This window comes from Panulirus ornatus, chromosome 20, assembly GCF_036320965.1.
Source record: "Panulirus ornatus isolate Po-2019 chromosome 20, ASM3632096v1, whole genome shotgun sequence".
Lineage (NCBI taxonomy): Eukaryota > Metazoa > Arthropoda > Malacostraca > Decapoda > Palinuridae > Panulirus > Panulirus ornatus.
In genome coordinates this window covers 8852532-8862500 of record NC_092243.1, presented here as the reverse complement: position 1 = coordinate 8862500, position 9969 = coordinate 8852532, and the positions used below count along the sequence as shown (strand labels likewise).

Genomic DNA, 9969 nt, shown 5'->3' with positions numbered 1-9969 from the left:
AGCTGGCTAGCTCCCCACACCCAAGACTGAGAGCCCATATCATACCCCGGGCTGGCTTGCTCCCCACACCCTAAGCTGGCTGGCTCCCCACACCCCAGACTGAGAGCCCATATCATACCCCGGGCTGGCTTGCTCCCCACACCCTTAGCTGGCTAGCTCCCCACACCCCAGACTGAGAGCTCATATCATACCCCGGGCTGGCTTGCTCCCCACACCCTAAGCTGGCTAGCTCCCACACACCCCAGGTAGTTAGAAAGGACTAGGAGGCCCAAAATTCCCTGTAGCAGACTACTTCCCCTGCTGGCGAAAATTGATGGAGCACATATATTGGCTTTAGTGAGACGTTTCTCATCTTTCTCCTGTCAATTATACCCAGAACTCTCATCTTTATATATATATATCTATCTAAACTTTCCATCATCAATATGAAAACTCGCGTTACTCCTTACGAAACAGCTTTATCGTCGTATATCAACGAAACAGCCTTTATCTGTGTATATATCAAGAGAAATGATGACTCAAGATCTGAAGACTTGAAAGCGATGCCTTGCCTTCGAAACACGAAGCTCTTTTACTCTCACTCACTGACCACATTCATCCTGAACATTTCAGGTCATTAATGTGTCTAATGAGACAAGCCGTTCACGGCGGAAATATGAGCAGGGGAAGATGTTCAAGAGCACCAACAGATAAGGCGAGTGGCCCGTGGTGGCGTCCGCCGCCCCTCCAGCAGCTGGTGGCGTCTCGGTGTCTTAAAACGGGAGATCGAGCGTCAGGTTACACACCAGCAGCAGGTTCTCCCCAGTGCTGAGTGAGAGACAGGAGGACCCCTTGATGACCCTTAGGGAGGGAGCACCACCTTCACTACAACTACTTCCTCCCTCCTCTTCCATCTCCCTCACCCTTCCCTCTTACTCCTTCCCATTGGTAAGACGTGCGTTGAACGGGAGGGGGGGAAAGGAATGTTGAGGTGAAGAGAGAGGGAGGGGAAGGGGGGAAGGGGAGTTTTATCCCAGTTTTGAGTTATATACGAGTCGGGTGGGGGACAGATCGATGTGAGGCGTACGGGGATCGCTCGGTCACGGTGCCAACCTTGAACACGACGGTATGAGCCTTGGGCACGACGGTATGAGCCTTGAGCACGACGGTATGAGCCTTGGGCACGACGGAATGAGCCTTGAGCACGACGGTATGAGCCTTGAGCACGACGGTATGAGCTTTGGGCATGACGGTATGAGCCTTGAGCAAGACGGTGCTAGTCATGAGCACGACGGTATGAGCCTTGAGCACGACGGTATGAGCCTTGAGCACGACGGTATGAGCCATGAGCATGACGGAAGTACCTTTGAACAAAAGAATACGCCACTTGAACACGACGGTGCGACCGTTGAACACGACTTTAGGACCCCCGAATACGACAGCACAACACTCGAGCACGACGGTACGACCCTCGAACAGGACGGTATAACACTCGAGCACGACGGTACGACCCTCGAACATGACGGTACGACACTTGAGCACGACGGTACGACCCTCGAACATGACGGTACAACACTCGAGCACGACGGTACGACCCTCGAACATGACGGTACAACACTCGAGCACGACGGTACGACCCTCGAACATGACGGTACGACACTCGAGCACGATGGTGCACGATGGCACGATCCTTGGATATACTGGCCAGGCTTTTGTCTTTGTCCTTATTTTGTAGATTCACGAACACCATCAGAGGTGCCATGAGAAAAACGAGGCATGGTTGACCTTGACTCTACATCAACCAACCTGACATTTTTTTTTTATGTTGGAACGGCAAAGCCACTTCCGCCCTGACGCCCATTACCAAAAGCCTAAAGCACTTCCGGTTGTTCCATCACACACCGCTATACAATCGCTGTGGTCCATAATTGGCTTTTCTTTTCCTCTGAGAGAGAGAGAGAGAGAGAGAGAGAGAGAGAGAGAGAGAGAGAGAGAGAGAGAGAGAGAGAATGTTGCACTATTGACTTATTAGCATGCATAATGATCCAATGACAATGTTCATTTCATACGTGTAGTTAAGATACAGATGTGTGTCTGTGTGTGTGTGTGTGTGTGTGTGTGTGTGTGTGATTTGGATTTTTGCCACCAGAGGGGGTGGGGGTCACCTTACTGCGCCCTATTATCCACGCTGTGGGCGATGGAGCACAAGAGGTTACATAATACATACAAGGCACAGAAACAATGAGCGAGTGACGAAATAAATGAACTGTTTTGACGAGGATTTGGTAACAGCGAATGAATTACGTAACAATTTTGCATAACAAATGAACTTTTACTCTTTTTTTTTTTTTAAAAAAAGGGTCAACAAGAACGATTGAAGGACATTAGAACGTACACGATATACCTCTCAAATCAAACGTAAATGATGTTCATTCTACGTCTATTCAAGCCTCACATTTATGAACCACGTTGGTTCAGGTTCAATGACTCGAACCAGTTTCAGTATTAGTTGGTGTTCACTGGTTCGAACGAGTTTCGGTTTTGTTCGCAACTGGTTCGTTCAGTCTCTTATTCTACACAAACCAGTCCTTCTCGCTTTCCTGATGTGGGCTGGTTATTGCTCGTTTGGGAACTGCCTCGTTAGCTTATTCGTAGAGTCCTGGACAACCTGCATTATTAGATTCTATGCTTCGGAAAGTTTTAAATTATGGAAGACTATTGTGAGGTGTGTACAAGTGTTCATTCGGGTTCATGTTCGATTCAGTCATAAGGCGTTACAGTCTGGGTGTAGACTCATACCTACTTGGCCCTTTTGAGCATGGCCTTCTCCTCTTGAGCATGACGGTACGACTTCTGAGCATGGCCTTCTCCTCTTGAGCATGACGGTACGACTTCTGAGCATGACCTTCTCCTCTTGAGCATGACGGTACGACTTCTGAGCATGGCCTTCGCCTCTTGAGCATGACGGTACGACTTCTGAGCATGGCCTTCGCCTCTTGAGCTTGACGGTACGACTTCTGAGCATGGCCTTCGCCTCTTGAGCATGACGGTACGACTTCTGAGCATGGCCTTCGCCTCTTGAGCATGACGGTACGACTTCTGAGCATGGCCTTCGCCTCTTGAGCATGACGGTACGACTTCTGAGCATGGCCTTCGCCTCTTGAGCATGACGGTACGACTTCTGAGCATGGCCTTCGCCTCTTGAGCATGACGGTACGACTTCTGAGCATGGCCTTCGCCTCTTGAGCATGACGGTACGACTTCTGAGCACAAGAGTACAACGCTGTGCTCGAGGATCGTACCATCATACTTTTAAAAGGGTCTTCATGCCGTGCTCAAGAGTCGTACCCATCGTGCTCAAGAGTCGTACCCACCGTGCTCAAGAGTCGTACCCACCGTGCTCAAGAGTCGTACCCACCGTGCTCAAGAGTCGTACCCACCGTGCCCAAGAGTCGTACCCACCGTACTCAAGAGTCGTACCCACCGTGCTCAAGAGTTGTACCCATCGTGCTTAAGAGTCGTACCCACCGTGCTTAAGAGTCGTACCCACCGTGCTTAAGAGTCGTACCCACCGTGCTCAAGAGTCGTACCCACCGTGCTCAAGAGTCGTACCCACCGTGCTTAAGAGTCGTACCCACCGTGCTCAAGAGTCGTACCCACCGTGCTTAAGAGTCGTACCCACCGTGCTCAAGAGTCGTACCCACCGTGCTTAAGAGTTGTACCCACCGTGCTCAAGAGTCGTACCCACCGTGCTCAAGAGTCGTACCCACCGTGCTTAAGAGTCGTACCCACCGTGCTCAAGAGTCGTACCCACCGTGCTTAAGAGTTGTACCCACCGTGCCCAAGAGTCGTACCCACCGTACTCAAGAGTCGTACCCACCGTGCTCAAGAGTTGTACCCATCGTGCTTAAGAGTCGTACCCACCGTGCTTAAGAGTCGTACCCACCGTGCTTAAGAGTCGTACCCACCGTGCTCAAGAGTCGTACCCACCGTGCTCAAGAGTCGTACCCACCGTGCTCAAGAGTCGTACCCACCGTGCTTAAGAGTCGTACCCACCGTGCTCAAGAGTCGTACCCACCGTGCTTAAGAGTTGTACCCACCGTGCTCAAGAGTCGTACCCACCGTGCTTAAGAGTCGTACCCACCGTGCTTAAGAGTCGTACCCACCGTGCTTAAGAGTCGTACCCACCGTGCTCAAGAGTCGTACCCACCGTGCTCAAAAGTCGTACCCACCGTGCTCAAGAGTCGTACCCACCGTGCTCAAGAGTCGTACCCACCGTGCTTAAGAGTCGTACCCACCGTGCTCAAGAGTCGTACCCATCGTGTTTAAAAGAAGTATCATGATGCTAAAGTGTCGTACCGTCGTTCTCAAGGGTCGTACCTCTGTAGCTATAACGAAACATATACACGTCATACATAATACAAAAGTCACAAAGGAAACTGGCATCCCTGTAATCCTATTTGTACACAAACCTTAGCCTGACCTTGAGAGATGTTTCAAAGTCATGAGAGAGAGAGAGAGAGAGAGAGAGAGAGAGAGAGAGAGAGAGAGAGAGAGAATCGTGCAACACGAATGCTCAACTTCTTACCGTGACAGAAAGAGAAACATCTCTTCAACAACAACAACATCATCTTCATCATCATCACGGGGCGCGAGAATGCTTGAAAAGTTGCCCTCGTTGACGCACTCCATCACCACACCACGCCTCCGCTCCAGGTCCGTGCAGCAGTGAGCAGCGCTGCGACCCAAGAACAGCCCCACAGGGACGTGTTCGAATCCCGGAGACATGTGGAGCGAGCCAGCCCACACAGCCGATCCAGCAGATGTTTATCCATGAATGGGTACCCTGGCGTAAACTTAGGATGCGTATATATACGCCAGGGTGAGACGTGGTAGAGTAGAAGGTCAAGAGACGAAACAACACTTAGCGTAAAACTTCGAAACTCCCCCCGTGGCGGTTACACCATCACGTCACACAAGACACTGAGCAACTAACCATCAGTCACAGTGGAGCTCAAAGCACACACTCACATTCGTCCAAGGAGCCTCACAGTCAAGGTGGGGAAACTACCACTGTAGTTTCCATTCCTATTTCTCCTCCTTTGGGCAAAGTGTATTGATCTCTTTTCAAAAAAGAAACTGTAGCGCTATGTTGTTTTAAGACATCTGAATAATGTGAAATTATCTAGACGAGACGCACTGAAAAACGGTCTTACTAAAAGATAAACAAAACTTGCTCCTACCCCCTGAGACCACGACTGGTAAGTTTCGAACCCACTCAGCCATCTGAACCAATCAAAACAGTCTCTAAATCAAACGCTGAATCATCTCTGCTTTACTCCAGAGAGCATGTATTCCCCACCACCTCCCGTCAGTATGAGAGATCTCACAATTTCCTTGTATGTATGTAAATTCTTAGTCTTTAATAACAGAGTCCCTCAAGAAAACGTACGCCGGCTCTGTGTCTGGATTTGAACCCGGGATTCGAATCCATCTTTCGAGTTGAGCAATTCGCAGCCATCCTGATTCTCATGATACAGAGACTCTCTATTGAATATTCCTGACCTATTGATGATTTCAGATGGTTGCTGATGGCAGGAGACACCGTGAGACATCAAAATTGGAATCACTAAGGAAAAAAAAAAGATTACAATAAGATTCTGGAGGAGTTTATGAATATGCGGAGGAGAGGAATAAGAGAAAACTGAGATGCAAGGGTAGACTGAGGAATTATGAAGGGTGAGTACCTTTCTTTTAACTCCCAAAAAGAACCAAGGTAAGATATTACCTGAATTACCTTAAAAGGATGAGCTTAATGGCCATGAGTCATACTTTCAGAGTGAGAGCACAGGAGGAGAGATCGCAAATCCTAGGGAAGTGTGAGGAGGAGGGACACACACTGGCATACAGGGAGACGGACGAACACCTGGATCTAGACGGAAGTAGAAGCTCCTGATACGGAGACACGTCATGTGTCATCAGGGCGGAGGCGGTGCACACCTCATCAGAGCAAGGAGGAGGAGGAGGAGGACCTACCGACAACCGGCCTAAGAGCTCGGTTTCCCTACTCTGTTGACGCCTCATCCATCACAGTGACACGCGTCCTCACCTCCTCCCTTCCCGCGCACCACCGAACAAACCATTTCTGCATGATGACTCCTCCTCCCTCACTCTACTCTCTCTCTCTCTCTCTCTCTCTCTCTCTCTCTCTCTCTCTCTCTCTGCCCCTTTTTTCTTCTACTCCTAACGACATATGAGAGAGAGAGAGAGAGAGAGAGAGAGAGAGAGAGAGAGAGAGAGAGAGAGAGAGAGAGAGAGTTTCCTTTCGGCTCTGTAGTATGGAAACTACGCTGATTGGACAACGATGGGGAGTGGGTAGTTCAGTTAATATTAGGCACGACCTACGTCCGACACGACTGAACACCTTCGTCCGACACGACTGAACACTTTCGTACGACACGACTGAACACCTTCGTCCGACACGACTGAACACCACCGTCCGACACGACTGAACACCTACGTCCAAACGTAACTGAACACCTACGTCCGAACACAACTGAACACCTACTTCCGAATACAACTGAACACCTTCGTCCGAACACAACTGAACACCTCGTCCGACACGACTGAACACCTTCGTCCGACACGACTGAACACCTTCGTCCGACACGACTGAACACCTACGTCCGACACGACTGAACACCTACGTCCGACACGACTGAACACCTTCGTCCGACACGACTGAACACCTACGTCCGAACACGACTGAACACCTACTTCTGAACACAATTGAACACCTTCGTCGACATAATACAATGCTTCTGCTGTGGTGTCTGTGCAGTATACCTCTCCCATTCCGTTTCTATACACTATAGCATATCTCTATCCTTCACGTTCATCATCCCAGTGTTCACCTGAGGCTGACTTTATCATATACCCATCCCTGTCTCTAAAATAAGTCTTGTGTCAGGAGCATTCTGATACGCCTGTATATGAAGAGATCCCAAATATATTCATCCAATTAGGAAGGAAAAAATATTCGTCTGCATCGTTGCATAGCAACCAACGCGTTCCCGTTTTCTACCCTAACTGCCATTTTACAAGCAGTTGTTTTGTGTTGTTAACAATCTCCCGACCGGCGGCGCATCACACATCCCTCACGTCTTATCTACCTACGTCTGTAATCACCCACTGCGTTTCATATATATATTTCTTTTCAGCTTATCTCCCTCTCCCAAAAGATAAGTTAAATTCGGTTTCTTATCGATAATGCCCTGTCGACATGAAAGGCACAACAAATTATCTTATTTCAAAGTAGCTGATGAGACATCTCTCTCTCTCTCTCTTTCTCTCTCTCTCTCTCTCTCTCTCTCTCTCTCCTCTCTCTCTCTCTCTCTCTCCCTCAAACCACACCCCCCCCATCACTGGCACACAGGTGGTGGTGGTGGTGGGGATTGACTCTCTCTCTCTGCCCCGACATAAAAACCTTCGCCACCACCAACCCTTCGTCGCCATATGTTACTAATTCTTGCTCCGTCGAGGACCAGGGGGCCCGTAACAGACGGCTTCTGTCGACAACAATGTTCAACACATATTTCCCTGAACAGTATCTGCTTCCCCCGTCGCGCCAGACGCATGCATAAGGCACTAGAAGGTTGATTTTGTAATATCATTTATTTTTACTACTAAAGGTTTAAGTGAATTTGTAAATCTCTCTCTCTCTCTCTCTCTCTCTCTCTCTCTCTCTCTCTCTCTCTATATATATATATATATATATATATATATATATATATATATATATAAATATATACTGTTAACCATGAGGATATTGAAACGCGTTGAAGTCCCAAGTGCACTTTCGTGTAATGATCACATCGTCAGGGGAGATGCAAGAATGAGATTAAAGACGTAGAACGGTCGGTTGATATACAAAGAAAAGGCGAAGCTAAGACGCTATTGGTACACAAGCGTTTACCATCTTTGCATATCGAACCGAGTGTTCCACGTCTTCTCTCTCATTCTTGCATCTCCCCTGACGATGTGATCATTACACGAAAGTGCACTTGGGAACATATTGCGTTTCATTTTCCTCGCGGCTATCAGCAAATACTAGATCACGAACATCACTATGACCAATTGTAATATATATATATATATATATATATATATATATATATATATATATATATATATATATATATATATATATATATATATATATGTGTGTGTGTGTGTGTGTGTGTGTGATAACCATGTGATTACGCTATCCAGTAATGTAACAGACAACAGGATACATCACAATACCTCGGTATGCAAATGTTTGAATGTTATCTCATATCACAAACATCCCGTTGCTTCCGTATATATTTGCATCACGTAATCTATGTATCTCTACGTATTCCACTGTGTTTGTTTTTGTTTTTGAACAGATAGCGTCTGTATGCGACAACTCGGGTTCAGATTCAGTATCCATTATAAGCAATGACTTGCTGACTTTCGTCTAGATTTTGGAAGTAAAATAGAGTTAACGAAGTCATCTAGTTCTTCCTAAGAAAAATATTCTCATGGACCTTACTTCAGACGCCAAGGAAGTATCATTAAATATTTGTATTAATGTAGATTGAAGTTCCATATTTGAGGGACAAATCTAGTCAAACACACACACACACACACACACACACACACACACACACACACACACACACACACACACACACACACATATTGTGGAAGTACAGCCTCGTAAAAAAAACTTCTCACTCCAGTGGAGTCAACATTTTCCTGCTACTGTAAATAGCGCAGCCTTGGGGCTGCAGATGCTCCCGGAAAGACGTCCTGGGGTAGTTATGAATAATACAGATTATATGATACAACAACACTAGACGCCTTCCCCATCTAAACCACTCCATAACTCACCAGTAACCTCAAAGCAATTATAGAAATCTTACCCCTGTCTCACATTGAGTAAACGCTACTCACAGATCCCACTCCCCAAATCCCAACAAACATAATTCCAGCAAAACACATAAACACTGAAATAATAGCCCATCCAGCACTTATCAACCACCCTCCTAACTCAATCTTAAACTCCAGCCCACTTGACATACACCCATCAAAATCAACACTCCCCAGACACACACGAGTCACGTCTTTCCCATCTATGCTCGAGACAACATCCATCCCAACACCACTACGGAACACCGTATCAGCATAACTCAAGACCCTTCCCTGCCCACGACGCAACTGCCACAACGAAGACACCGAACACTTACGACCCAAGTGCCCTGCAGCCTTCACACACAGAAACACGCATACATCATCACTATACTTTCTGATCTATGGTTCCGACCAGTGGACGTGGCAGGCTTCCTTGGGGCTGTGGGAGTCTCTTAGAGAGAAGGGACTCCTGGGCAGGAAATAAGTGAGGCATTATGTATATATATATATATATATATATATATATATATATATATATATATATATATATATATATATATATATATATACACGTAAGTCTTCTGGAGCGCTTTTTTGAAAGAAATTACCAGCAAGTGTTGACGGCATCGCACGACGTAAGGATGGGAAAGAAAATGAGTTTCGTAATAATGTTTTTTTCTTCTACGTTCAAATGTTTGTATCGCTGCTTGATTCATGACAACATGTTCTCCCTAAGTGAATATCAACTCTGATGATAATCGTTACTTATAAATGAAAATAAACTGCCCGTGATACAGAACGTAGTGTGAGCGTTAATATGACGCTTTGCCTCTATAATAGCATATCGGTTGATCACATTCTGAATGCCAGACAGATATGCTAATGGGTTGGCAAATGACCGTTTTCAGAGCCTTCCTATTCAATACGGCGGTTACAGTTTAGCCGAACAAAACACCGGAACACGACCACCCCGCATCCACTCTTCCGGTCGTGACGTAGGCGTTTGTTTTATTAAAAGAAAAAAAAAACAAACCAGGTCGCGAGCGATGTTGA

General features: G+C 46.9%; 1 long non-coding RNA gene across 1 annotated transcript in view; it reads right to left on the bottom strand.

The window, feature by feature from the left end:
* The window catches only part of LOC139755907 (uncharacterized), a 90463-nt gene that overhangs the window by 76774 nt on the left and 3720 nt on the right, over positions 1-9969 (bottom strand). The window lies entirely within an intron of this gene.